This window comes from Bemisia tabaci, chromosome 8, assembly GCF_918797505.1.
Source record: "Bemisia tabaci chromosome 8, PGI_BMITA_v3".
NCBI classification, from domain to species: Eukaryota; Metazoa; Arthropoda; class Insecta; order Hemiptera; family Aleyrodidae; genus Bemisia; species Bemisia tabaci.
This window is the reverse complement of record NC_092800.1, coordinates 23,009,951-23,023,611: the sequence shown is the minus strand read 5'-3', so window position 1 is coordinate 23,023,611 and position 13,661 is coordinate 23,009,951. Positions and strand designations below refer to the sequence as shown.

General features: G+C 41.8%; 1 protein-coding gene and 1 long non-coding RNA gene across 2 annotated transcripts in view; one reads left to right on the top strand and one right to left on the bottom strand.

Annotated features, from left to right (window-relative positions):
* LOC109032592 (uncharacterized) overlaps positions 1 to 13,661 on the top strand; it is a 215,295-nt gene that overhangs the window by 126,097 nt on the left and 75,537 nt on the right. The window lies entirely within an intron of this gene.
* LOC109032593 (uncharacterized) lies at positions 6,638 to 12,985 on the bottom strand. The gene is made up of 3 exons (XR_011900386.1): positions 12,181 to 12,985; positions 10,415 to 10,950; positions 6,638 to 6,657 (listed from the first exon to the last, which is right to left on the bottom strand). It is a non-coding gene; the product is annotated as an uncharacterized lncRNA (long non-coding RNA).

Below are 13,661 nucleotides of genomic sequence, written 5' to 3'. Positions count from 1 at the left end.
ATATGAATAATTGAAAATGGGAGTAAGAAATCAAGTTCGCCTTCAAACTCGATGGATGCAATTTGAGCGGCTCAAGAGTTTGAATAGTTGTATCACGTATCTTGGTCTGGCGCGTTGTATCTTCGTGTTGGTAATGACCATCGCAGCGAAACGTTTAGTAACTTTTACGCGATTCCATCCGAAGAGAACGATTGATAGTGGTATTGAGATAAGTCGCAAAGCTTAGAATTCAGCACAGCTCTCACGCTCACGTCTGTATTCGAGTGACTTGTAAGTTTCAACTTCATATACGTATAATTCGGTGCTTCTAAGTTGGCATCACTATTTTTTGATTAACCTTTTTTTCCTTGTAAGAAGTCTGGGAAAAGACAAAAAATTTCAGCACCAGTGATCAGAGAGTTTTTCCAAAAAGTCAGGGAATTTTGAAATCGAATCAAACTTGCAACCCTAAGTTACAACTATGCATGCTCAAATGGGCTGCATTTAGCAGAAACGAACCAAACCGCATCAGCTATTCCCAAATTTAATTGGGTATTTTAATTTTTTACAAGAGAACGTATGTGCGGATTCCTTCGAAAATTTTAAGGAATTGGCTTCGTACTATGCAAAACATTCTCTGAAATTTGCACACAAATCCACACAACCGTTTTCATATAAAAAAGAAAATTTCCCAATTAAATTTAATAATAGCTGATGTGGCTTGGTTCCTTTCTGCTTAACTCGGTCCAAATATCCGTGATTATTCACACACTGTACAGGAAATACTGAAAAATTAACGCAAATCTTCAAGCGTGCCGCGAGTATGTGAGACAGCATATCAATCCGAGACAGATGAAATGCACGACCAAATAGAAAGAAAAAGAAACTCGGGAAGCGAAGTGAAGTTTCTAATTTTACTTTCAAGTTCACGCAATCGCTTCATCAAATTTTACGGTCAATGAATACACCGGTCCGAGAAAAGAAAATAAAACCGGTGCCAATAATCCCTCTGAAACCACCTGACAGGACAGCTGTTTCGAGACGTTCACGCGAGCGGATATCATCGCGATTCGAACGGAGGAACTTAACTATTTCTAGCTTTCTTACCTGTTATGAATGGATATTTATACGGGTTGAGGTCAGTGTGAAAACCGACTTACGCTCTTCCGTCCTCGTAGAGCGATATTATCTTGCGACGCAGCTTCCGGGTTTTTTTTATTTCAATCCGCTTTCAGATGGACTCCTAAAGCCTAGATGTCTTGTAGTAAAAGTTTAATTCGAACAAATTTCTTGTAGCCTTTCGATACCTTGTATATATACGGTGAAATGGCGGTAGCTGAATACTCTACTTATTTTGAGTTCTCTGTTCTGCAGTTTGCAGCAACTATTTTTTCTGTAAAAAGATAAACACACACAAAAAATTTGGCCCGAATTGAGGGTTATGAGGGTCTTTTTGCCTTGATTTCTGCGCAGAGCGCAGAACAGTGTAAACCCAGATTTAATTTACCATGTTGTTACTATTCAAGAAATGTAACCCCCTCCATGTCCATATTACAGAGATGTTTGCCAGTGGTTGACACCAGTTGACCGCATTATGGCCGTTTTTGAGCTCATCTTATCCGAATTTCCTCAATATATGATTTGTTGCACATTGGAGGTCAATATTTTACGGAACGCATCATTTTTTGGCCATTTCCGGTCTCTTTTCGGGTCGGATATGCCGGAAGCACACGCTGAATTTGGCAGCTGAATATGGAAGTCAACAGTCATCCCTCAACAGGTGAAACGCAAACTCGAGTTATTTTGTATCAAAGGTTTTCGAATAGTTTAGACAAAGTCGACATTACCCGATCGTCGCTGAGTATCTGATCGTTGCTGAGAATCGTTGCTGAATTTTGCGCGTCACGCGCTAAATTCAGGCATCGAGCCGATGACTTCCACATTCAAGCCACATTCAGCATGTGATTGCGGCATTACTGGTCTAAACATGGGCGCGCAAAATGTGGATTCGGCATTCGATTTCAAACTCATGAAACTCACATTTTTCGCCCTTGATCTTCAGACCCATGTTTAGGTCAGAAGTAGACCCAAAATGACCAAATTATCCATTTGGTAAAATTTAGACTATCAATGAGCAAAAAATCCTGGAGTCAAGGAAATTCAGTAAGGGTGAACCCATGAACGGCCCCTATCGGTTACCTCCTTTTCGGTTCCTTTTTCTTACCGTGTACGCTCTCTGAAAAATTACTCTAATTTAGCTTGCTGAAAGGTAATAATTGCGAGCAATATGAAAGAGGCTGTTACTTGCAAGCGTAGTGTATCCGCCGGCCGGCGGGTTTCCCAGCTGATGCACTATGCTGCTGTGCTAAGGAAAAACGCCGTATGAACATTCGAGAGTTGCCAAATTTCCTTCAATAAAATGTTTATTTTTGAGGAAATATATAAATCTGTCTCCTTGAAATTTTCAGAGACTCCAGTTGAAATTGCAAACAAAATTATTCTATAAAAATGGGGAGAAAAAAATTCATAAATTCACCAGGAAATTCGTGATTTATCAAAGGAAATTTAGCAACGTCTGAAGGTTCATACGGCGTTCTTTCTCAGCATGGCAGCCGCGAGCGTAGGCAACTTGGCTTGGCGGTGCGGTGCGTGTGAATCGCTATAAATAACCCGTCGGCGGCTACGCGGTGCGACCGACCGACCGGACTCGGACACCGACTCGAGGAAGTAAATGTTAGCTAGGTCGGAGACCTCTAAGTGAAAACCTCACAACTCCCCAGGGAACCCCATACACGGAACCGCGGTTTCGGACCAGACCGGGAGCATTTTGAGTGGATCCGCTGATCGGAGCGATTGTTCCGTTGCCGCCGCACGGTGGATCGAGTCCATCAGAGAGGCCAGACATGAAATTCTTAACTAAAACTGAAAATTTTATTATATATCTCTTCACATTTTAAATTTTTAGGGGTGTTTCTAAAGGAAAATTTCATGAGGAAACCATTGAAACGACTTTTAGAACCTCGAAGTTGTGTATAATTGGAGTTATAAGCTTTTAAAGTTTCCGAATTTCGTCCGATCTCGCCTATCGACTCTGTCAACTGTGCGACGCCGCGTGAGACGAGTCCGATCGGATGATTGACATTCTGCCCTCGGAGCGTCACGCAACCGGTTCGGCCTCCGGTGAACGGCCTCAGGCTCCTGCGGCTCCATTGTTGAATCCCTATCGAATAACCTGAATCGATAAATTGCGTTGCTAAGATAGGAATTTATCGATCGAGGTCGTTCGATATCGATTCGACAATCGAGAGGCTGCGTCTTGGCTCCTGGGGTTGTCCCGTTCGTCAGCCTGAGCCATGCCCGGTTCCGAGGGTTTCAGACTGGTTCCGGACTACCGGAACCGAGGTCTACAGGGATCAGCCGACTGATTGTTGAAATTGATAGACAAAGCTATAGACAGAGCGGAAAAAAAGGATGTGAAGGGAGCCCATTGGTCGAAGCGGGTGGTTAGGTGACAGACCAACTAATGGCAAACCCACGACAGACCCTATAGCTAGTCATTCATTTTCTTTCTTAGTCCATATAGGAACCAATCATCTCAACCAATGGGATCGCTCCATACCCCCTAAGTCTTCTTTGCCTATCGCTTTGTCTATCAGTTTCAACAATCAGCCCGCAGAAAGGAGTGGAAAACTGAGAAAACTGGACTGTTTGTGGGTTACAAATCGAAGGAGAAAATATATCTCTTGCAGGCTGTAGTCAAGAACTATATTCAGCTGCTTGACGAGTTTTGGCCAACGGTTGCATAAATCCAACTCTCAAAACACCTCGGGAGGTGGGTTAAGATTTTTGGATGTGATCGTCATTGCAGCCAGCATGATAACAAAATGCTGTAAGTGCACCGCACCGTCGTCCGGAGGGAATTTCGTTAAGTTGTAACGGAGGTTGGCAGTAGGTTAAAAACTTCGATCAAAGAAAATTTGTCTCGTATTTCATCTAGAGTGCCCATACAGCAAGAGTATAGACAGATGTGAAACTCCGAATATCCATCAGGCCTTCGCCGATGCCTTCGCGAATAAAGTTAGGGCCCAGAAATGCAGTCAACCTATGAATTTCAATTATCCAGAGCAATTTACTAATACAATTGTTAGGAACCGTCGTATATCAAGCACGTATTTGACTTAGTTTTTGCATACATTTACTCATTTTTGCGGAAGAACGCTCATTTTGTACATTCCTGGCCATCTTGGTTAGAATTGGAATCTGCAGACTGGTAGTGAACTTTTGTGTGTTAGAAGTTGGTTAGAAGAATGCCTGCACTTTTGGGCCATAAGCCCTCCATGGAGCGATCTATATAGGTACGCTATATAGGTACTCTAGTTTCATCTCTCTTGCGTCCAATATGTCCTTTCTCTTTGTTCTCCCCCAAAAAACTCGCGTTCACACAAGCCCACGGCATCACGGAACACTCCCGAAGAGGTTCCGTTTGAAGTCGCGGTGATGGAACGAGCCCAATTCCAATTTGCCACGTTGGACCGGCTCTCGGGACAGGTGAAATGGGAGCAGTTAGTGAGGACGTGTTAAACACGGAATGGAACTAATTAATTAAAGTGGCCGCGGTCAGCGTCAGTGTAGCGACTGTACCACTGCACCACTTAACCGAAGTCGAGGCGGTCACTGCCACTCATCACCTCCTATTAGACGATTCCTCGTTTTTTAGCTGAGGCAACCGATTTAACGAGCCAGGCCAGGCCAGGCCGAGTCTTCCTACTTCTCATTAGCGCATCGCACGTCACCTGCTCCCGTTTATTCGTGCGCTCATAGTCGACACTCGCCTCTCGAGTCGAGGAACTCAAAGTTCTTCTGTTTGCCTTTGGACTCGATGTTTAAAGATTCTCTGTGTTGAGAAAAGGAATGAAGAAAATATACATACATCAGAGTCGCTCTCAAAGCGCTCTCTGGCGCTCTGCGATGCCTGACCGCCACAAAACTCGGTCCTCTCACAATCCTTCAGGGAGATGGCACTCCGTCATCTCTTTTAAAACCCCCTGTCACCACCCTTTCACCGGAAATGATGAAAATATCAGAGATAATACATTCTGCACTTCTAAAATTGTTTATTTTGGAGTAAAATTCTGTGCTGGAGTTTGTATCGTCACATTCCGGCCAAAGTATCACAAGCGCCATGCGACGTTTCAAAATTTCCGCCGTCATTTTATTTTTTTTTTTAGGAAATTGTTGGCTGAATCTGTTGGAAAATTTCACTGAATTTTATCGGCAGCGCAAAGGAAATCTAGTAAAATTTTCGGATAGCTTCGTTGGACAATTTCTCTGCAGGAAAATAAAGCGGTTGTGGAAATTTTTAAACGTCACATAGCGCTTGTAATATTTTGGCCGGAAGGTGACGATATGGCGCCGGAAAACCCCGAGTATATGAATGCAGAGCGGAATTTACTTTCCTTACAGAGTAATTATTTACATTACTATGGAGAGGAATTTACTTTTTTTGTGGAGTGTCAAACACTTTTATGGTGCTATTTTCACTTTGTGTATATAATTATGTCAGTCGCGGTTTTTGGGTGATATATAGACTCACACAATGGAGTCATACACTCGCACAATCCATCTTTAATGAATTTAGCTGAAGTAAGAAGAGGAACACTAACAATGTGGATCCCGCGACGAAATGGGGTTCTTTCCTCTTTTCTCTCAGTTTTGCTCCGAAAAATTCTCTAGAGCTCATTTTGTAACTCTGATACTAAATTCAATAAAGTTAGCTGAAGTAAGGAGAGAAGAAATACACTGAAAGCGTGGCTGCACGCACTGCACAGTGCACACGAAAAAATGGGGTTTTTCTTTTCATACCTCAGTAGCTTTGCCTCGAAAAATTTATTAGAATTCATTCCATATGTCAAATTCTAATTATAATACAGTTAGCTGAAGTGAGAAGAGAAAAAATTACACCAAAAATGTGGCTACATGCGACGAACTGATCTTTCCTCTACTTTCTCAGTTTTGCTTCGATAAACTAATTAGAGCTCATTCTGTAATTCTAATTCTAATGTTTCGTCTTTCTGGCTTTGATTTCTTCACGAAACAGTCTTGACCCAGCACTGTTTCACCATCTAGCAGTCGACGTGAATAATCAGTGCAAATTTGAGTTGGGTCTATTTGACAACGGAGTGGGCGCCTGCGGTGGAAACGACAGGAAGCCCAGCTGCGGGCTCACGCAAGTTCTCGGCTGAAATCGATACGCGAAATGAGTTCAGAGAAAAATTGCCCCGCGGGATCATTCGGGACGCGGCTCAGCACCTAAACCGTCTCCTCGTCCTTCCTCCAGACAACGCTTTTCCATAAAAAATGATTGAGTCCCATCCGAAGCGAGCGTTTATTTAGACCACAACTCGAGAAAATGAGCGGATACGGCGCACAGTGGATCGAGTTAATAGGAGAGGTCGGACAAAATTTGGAAACTGTAAACGCTTATAACTCCGTTCATACAAAACTTTGAGGCCTTGAAAGTGGTTCCATTGGTTTTCTTGATAAATTTTCTTCAAGAATCACCCCTTAAATATTGAAATGTGACAAATTAAGCATCAAAATTTGCAAATTTAGTCAATAAGTTCATGTCTGACCTCTCTGATTGACTCGATCCACTGTGCGGCGTTCGTCTTGCTTCGCCTGAAAAAGAACAATTTTATCAGTGGATTCCTCCGATTGAAACGATGAGATATACGGGTCTTCGAATCTACTCAAAATCGCATTATTCTTCGAATCTGAATCTTGAATAAAATTTACTCTAAATGAGGATTCATATCCTTTCTATGCGCCGTATCCCACGTATCGCAGCTCTTTTCCGGCCCGGCGCGCCTTCAGTACTGCGTGATACTTTACGCGTTGCCGCAACGTTAGTTTTGTTGCTGCGGCAAGGCGTGATTGATCGATTATCGTTATTTCCCCGTTTAAAGCTATGGCAAAAAATCGATTATTAAGGTGTTTGTTGCGGACACTTTGTTTATCGATTCTTTTCCATGTGTTTAAATAGCACATTAATCACGCCACGCCACTGTTTACTTGCCTACCATATTGGAATGACTCGATTCAAGCTTGCAACAATGAAAGAAACTACGAACGGTGCCGACGATTCGGATGGACGAATCGAAGGGGTGACGAAAGGGCGTAACTATACAATGACTTGAGCCCGGAAAAGCATTAACTTGCATGGACAACAGGGTTCATCGCAGATTTTAGTTACGCCCTTGCGATGGAATGCAGGAGCGAAAGAGGAAGGGCGGGGGCCAAGGACTCGAACGATAACGACGCTGAGACAAAAGGAGGCCCACATTACGTCACCCGAAAAAATGACTGGCGCAATCACTCTCGTTTCGTTTCGACGCCGATAAGGAGGCAGAAAAATGGCCAGTAAACCCATTAAACGAGAAAAAAAGCACCGGAAATTTCGACTGTGAGTGAGTGCCGTTTCCGCATCCAGCTATGCTACCGCGCCAAGCAAGAACGCCGTATGGCCCATCAGGTGTTGCCAAACTTCATTCGATAAAACACGAACTTCCTGGTTAAATTATGAATTTTTTTCGTACAATTTTTCGAATAATTTTGCTCGAAACTTTACCCAAAGTTCCTGAAAATTTCAAGGAAAAATATTCATACCTCTCCTCAATAACTAACATTTTATCGAAGGAAATTTGGCAACTCTCGAATGCTCATACGGCGTTTTTCCATAGCACGGCAGTATGGGCGCTGCGTGGGGGCGGGAGTTAATGCACGCAGAAGCTCACCTGGACGAAACTTTTACGAGAAGCTCGCTCTCCGAGTCGTAAAACTCTTGGACCTTTTTCGCTTCGGGCTAAGTAATGGAAAAAACTACGCAACGTGACAATGGGTCCTTCTATCTAGAAAGACGAACGCCAATTGCAACCCTAATCGTGACACTGAGATGTCAGGCTTCCCAAACTTTCAGTTTTCGTCATTTTTATACCTCGAGTCCCCCAGCGCTATTTCCGGCCATGGTTTCACCATTTGCGAATCCAGCAAATTGGCAACATGGTTTTCCCCCATTCATACCGATGGAAATGTATCGATTCTTGTAGGGGTTAGGTGCTCCGACAAGTATCGATCATTTGAATTTCGTTCTATTATAAATCCACCAATCACCAAAAGCTTTGATTTTCCTGAAAATAATTGCAGACGACCCAGCAATATTCTACACACTTTCTGTTGTACACTCAGGATGAGCTGCTCTGCATGTGCGAAAAAAATTGGTAGTGATGTATGATACCAGTTGCGGGATGCAACATTTTTTGTAAATTCCACAAGCCTTGATATCTGGAAACGGTAAAAACTCACTAAAAACAAATCTGCCCTAGGCTACGGAAATTACGGCTTCACTACTGCACGAATTCAACTGCAGTCTGGATCCGACGATAAACGGTGATATCATGATTCTGTTCACTCTATTCTGCGACGATAGAGTTTGAGATATGACAACGAAGGGTCGTTGGGGCCTGTGCCAAGGCAAGAATCGCATGTTCCGGACGGATCTGGTTCGATTCCCGGCGAAAAACCACGGCGGGCGTTATTAAAAAATCACGCGACCCCAGCCCAACATCCGACAGACGTTAAGTACGGACCGCAGGCCGAAGCTGCGGCCGTGGCGGTTGGGCGTTTCGCAGTGCTAAGGAAAAATGCCGTATGAGCCTTTAGGCGTTGCCACATTTCCTTCAATAAAAACTTAATTTACTAGGAAAATTGGTTAATATTTTCTTTACATTTTTCGGACTTTGTTTTTCTCGATCTAATCTAAAATAACTGAAAATTTCAAGGAAAAATATGCAAAACTTTTATCGGAAACGCATGTTTTATCCGGAGAAATTTGGCAACTCTCTTATGTTCTTACGGCGTTTCTTCTTAGCACACAGCGCGCGCTGGCCCGTCGTGTAAACCGATGATGCCGTTCCACTTCCGGACAGTCGCATTGAAAAAGCGAACTTTCAGAAAGGCTGCTTCGTCTTAAAAGGATTAATGCAAACTATTATTACTGCAAAAAGGAGAGTTGTGTGAAACAGGGCCGGATTTAGGGGATGGCCACATGGGCCGCGGCCCATGGCGGCAAATTTTGCAATTTTTTAATGTAGGTATCAAAAAAGAGAAAAAAATCGGATTCAGAAAATAATTACAACAGAAAGGCGACAAAATTCTCATTTCCTGAGAGTAAAAGTATAGTAATTTCTAATTTTGTTGTCTTTCGGTGATACAAGAGACAACACCTTTAATTAGTCGAGTTAAGAGAGAAACCCAACACGCAATTTGACCTGGAACGGAGCGGCGCGGCGGCGGTCGGCATGAAACGCATAGCGCCTACAAGACTGCATGAATACTTCACGCATTTCGTCAAACACAGTGCGGTCAGCAGCGGTCGGCGTGAAACGCATAGCGCCTACAAGACTACATGAATACTTCACGCATTGCGTCATACACAGTTAGGTCAGCAGCGGTCGGCGTGAAGCGCATAGCGCCTACAAGACTGCATGAATACTTCACGCATTGCGTCAAACACAGTGCGTTCAGGTCGGTGTGAAACGCAGAGCGCCTATTTGACTGTAGGAATGCTGCACGCATTGCGTCAAACACAGTGCGGCCAGTTTGTTCGTTCATAATTTTTTCGTTCATTTATTATAAATGGAAGGCCTTGTTCACACAGAGATAGGCTCACGGAACTTAACTTTCGCGCGAAGTTCCGTGAACTTTTGCTGGTAATGTTGACAGGGCTTCGCAAAAAATGTGTCCAACACGAGTAAACGCGTCTTATGCACCCCTCCCCGCTGCACGTTCACTTGATGGTTTTTAATGATGTTTCAAAACGAATGAGAAGGGGCGGCAAAATACAGGCGGCCCACGGGCGGCAAGTAGGTGAATCCGGCCTGGTGTGAAATAGTTTTTTTTTCGTCCGTGTTAACCCCAAACACTGCCTTTTTCGAGATATCACGGCTTGTGGAATCCACAAAAAATGTTGCATCCCGCAACTGGTATCATATATCACTACCAAATTTTTTCGCACATGCAGAGCAGCTCATCCTGAGTGTACAACAGAATGTGTGTAGAATATTGCTGGGGTTTCCACACTATCCTTCAGGAAAATCAAAGCTTTTGGTGATTGGTGGATTTATAATGGAACAAAATTTTACCGTGAAAATCTGGATATAAACTAAAGCATTAAATGTAATATTTCAAACTTAAAATCCGTTCTTTTTGTTCAGAGTAATTTTATCCCCTTAGTTTGTGTAGTCTTCGATTACTCTGAGTTTCAGAATTACCTCAAAGATGAAACCATTCTATAAATTTTCTTTGTCCTCCAGAGAAGCACTTAGTTTTTCCTCAGAAAATTTGATTTAAAAAAAACGAAACAAAAAAACATGCTTACCCGGGGGATTGGGGATTCCAAAAATTTGGGAAACAACATGGAATGAGACAGTTAAAGAATTTTGGACGGTTTATTTCACGTTGACAGGATCCAAGAGTCAAGTCTTCATTATCAAGTTCAATATCAAGGGAGTCAATTCCTTGTGCAAATGGATGTCACCATCGTGGCAATCCACTTATAGTTTCTTTCCGAACTTGGACGATGCAAATGTGTGCATTATTGATCGGTTAAAGTAGGAGTAAAGTCACGTTAAGTTTAATGGCTGGGGGTTTTATCATCGCTCAAGATTGTCGAGAAACGAGTTCATATCGTAATAGAAAGTTGCAAAGAAGGCTTTGTCGCGTCGTCGTGTCGAAACCAGAATCCTTAAATCACGATTAATGCAAATGCGTCATCAAACTCCCAGCAATTTGCAGTATTTAAACAATTTCGTATTTGTGCGTCAATCTAAAACTCGCAAATTAAGATCAGCTTGTCAGACAAGCTGTCTGACTGTGGCTGCAACGAAATATACGGAAACCGGTCGTGAATTACATCTTAAACATAAAAAGTTCGACATGACGGGTAATATTCTCTACACAGTAGTAACAGCATTTTTTGAGTGGTTTCGTATCTATTTCAAGTGTTCAGTGACAGAAATTGTATCAATAACTTTTGGGTTGTTTTTTGCCGTCTTTTTTGCCCCCTTTAAACAAAATCCTGGTGGTTTTCGGATTTACTGTTGCTCTATTAGCAGCGTATTTCTAATCATTTGGTGAGAAAATATTTGAACAGTCAAAATTTTATCGATACTTCTAACAACTTGAACACCATGCCTTAAGAAAACTTGATTATGCCCCAAAGGAAAATCCGCTGCTTACGAATCAGCTTCGAGGAATATAGACCAACACTCTAATACTAGTAGAGGTTAGGGTCGTATTTAGAGTCGTTCCATTAAAACTCCTCTCCATAGGAGGCACCATAGCGTTTACATTCTGATTAAGGCCTAAGGTTTAAAGGATATTCTTAACATCATCAAGGGAACAATTTTTGGCAACATTGAGTAAAATTCAGCAGTATATTACTTTGGATCTTTGCAAGGGATTACAGTGACTCATCATTACAAAAATTGCAAAATACCCCGGAAGGAAATATTATGTGAGTCAAGTAAATTTTAAGGTAAGGTTCGCACCTACCTTAACGTTTGTCAAAATTCAAAAAAATTGTCTTCTTTATTTTGTACTTTTTGTAGTGTCAAACCATTGTAATCCCTTGCAAGGATCCATTCTCAAAGTAGCACTGCTGAATTTCACTCGTTGTTGGCAAAAATTGTCTTTTTTACATATGATGCTATTTGAGGGCTTTCTTAAACCTTCCTTAATGACAGTACAAGCCACATGGAGCCTCCTAAGGAAAATAGCTGTTAATGGAAAACCTGCGATTACGACCCTTAGCCTATGCATTTTCATCAATAATGTATAATGTTTGAATTACATAAAACCGAATATAAATTTTGCACCAAAGAGTCGTGACAGTCTGGTTTAAGAAAGAGAAGAAAAAGAAGAAGAAGAAAAAGAAGGGAAGAAACCTCTGCAAATTTTTCTTAATTATCATCTTTATCACAGTCTTCAAATGATACTTAAGGATACGACCCTTAGACTGTGCATTTTCATCAATGATGTACGATGTTTGAATTACATAAAACCGACCTTAAATTCTGAGACTGTCGTCTAGTTTCAGAAGGAGAAGGAAAAAAAGACAAAGAAAAAGAAGAATAACAATCATACCTCTGCAAATTTTTCCTTAAATCTCATCTCCATCACAGTCTTCAAATCACACTTAGGGATACAACCCTTAGACTGTGCTTTTTCATCTATGATGTATGATGTTTGAAATGTATAAAACCGAACATAAATTTCAGACCAAAGAGTCGTGACTGTCAGGTTTCAGGGGAGGAAGAAGAATAGGAAGAAAAGGAGGAAGAAGAAGGAAAAGAATCGTACCTCTGCACATTTTTTCTCAAATCTCATCTCCATCTCAGTCTTCAAATCATACTCAAGGGCCTCGTGGCTCCCCGTCAACGGCTTAAAACCGGGGGGGGAGGGGAGGTGAGGGGGGAGGAAGTGGAGCAAGGGCGAAGAATAAACAAATCCGCGAGGAATCTCTCGAATATCCTCGCAATTCGCACCACGCGATGACACTTTTCCCCGTTTAAAGCGCGACTATGAATAGCAATGCACTTTCTTCCAGGAGCGCGGTCTGTGTGATGTTCCCTCTGTCTGGGAATTCAACTTTTTAATAGGGCCACCGTTTACCAACTTTTATTTACGTCCGGATAAGAAATGACGGGGGGAAAGAGGAGACCCATACCCCTCATCTCAAATTTTATTATCTCCAGCGACCATTCGTTAACTCAGCAATTAGGGCACTATCATCCGCATCTGTAGTGTTTTTTAAAACGGAGAGCAAGCTCCGTGCTGTTGGTTTTCCTTTTTAATTTATCACGGCCGGTAGCAGCTGATGCCGTCCTACATTACTGCCGTGCTAAGGTAAAACGCCGTATGAACCTTCAGTTGTTGTCAAATTTCCTTGCATAAAACACGAATTTTCTAGTTAACTTATGAATATTTTTCTTCCAAATTTTAGAATAATTTTGTTCGCAATTGAACCGAAAGTTCCTGAAAATTTCAAGGGAAAGTATTCATAACTTGCCTCGAAAATAAACATTTTATCGGAGGAAATTTGGCAACTCTCGAATGTTCATACGGCGTTCTTTCTTAGCACGGTAGATTACCTCTAGCTCGTAGCGCTCTTTTGTCTGTCCTGCAATCAATTCTAAATAGCTTGAATAGCAGTGGAAGTTCAAGTGCACAGTTAAGAACGTTCTATTTTTTTCTGAGTCAAAACTCTTCGAGTAAATCATTTGCAGTCTCCTTGGCTGAAGGAATTTTATTACTTGTCATTTTCATTTCCTCCGAGATTGACGGACTGTGCTGCCGGACTAAGGAAGAACGCCAAGATGTTGAAAAAATTTATTCGGTAAAAAACAAATTATCAGGAAAATTTTTAAATATTTTTCTTTCAATTTTTCTGAGAATTTCATTTATAATTTAATCTGAAGTACCTGAACATTTTAATGAAAAATATTTATAACTGCCATTGAAAATGTATATTTTATCGGATCAAATTTGGCAACGTCCAATAATGTTGATACGGTGTTTTATCTTATGGCACGGCAATTTGGATCCTTGTGCCAGAATGACATTGG